This window comes from Ceratina calcarata, unplaced genomic scaffold, assembly GCF_001652005.2.
Source record: "Ceratina calcarata isolate Rehan_Ccalc_2016 unplaced genomic scaffold, ASM165200v1 scaffold524.2, whole genome shotgun sequence".
Taxonomy (NCBI): Eukaryota; Metazoa; Arthropoda; class Insecta; order Hymenoptera; family Apidae; genus Ceratina; species Ceratina calcarata.
In genome coordinates, this window is record NW_017176384.1 from 20,073 (window position 1) to 20,733 (window position 661).

Below are 661 nucleotides of genomic sequence, written 5' to 3' on the forward strand. Positions count from 1 at the left end.
GTAAAGAGTTAAAAGAAAAGCATTACGGAATGGGTGGAAGTTGGCAACCGTTTTATTCCAATACTATTTCTTTCGAGATTCCATTTAATCCTTTTTAAAAATATACAGGGGGTCCATTAATTCCGCATCAACCGGATGCATTAACCGGATCGAAAAGGTCGTCGTAACGAAAAGTCAAGTGTCGGGGCGGGTGGGACACGTACACACATATGGAGACAGAGAGAGAGAGAAAGAGAGATAAAGAGAGAGAGGGAGAGGAGAGTTCGCGTCGGGAGTACTTCGAAAGGGCTTCTCCGGGGGTTTAAAAAGGGACAAAAGAACACGACGTAATCGAGTTAAACTATAAAAAGCCGAAGACATTACGTCGACCCGCCCACACAAACGAAAGCACTCCAGATTTTTGCAATCCATTAGAATCTATCGTGAATTGTTTTCCTCTCTTTCTCTCCGATTCGAGTTTTATTCAAACGACAAGAGGCGTTCATCTTGAGGAAAAAATTCGGCACGCAGAATATTTTCATTTCAGCAGCACATTTTTCATGATACGAACAGCAAACGAGATTCCCATGTTTTCTGGCTTAATCGATTAAGGGCTGATTTCTTTTCATTTCGTTTTATTCTCTCTCTCTTTCTCTCTCTCTCTCTCTCTCTCTCTCTCTCT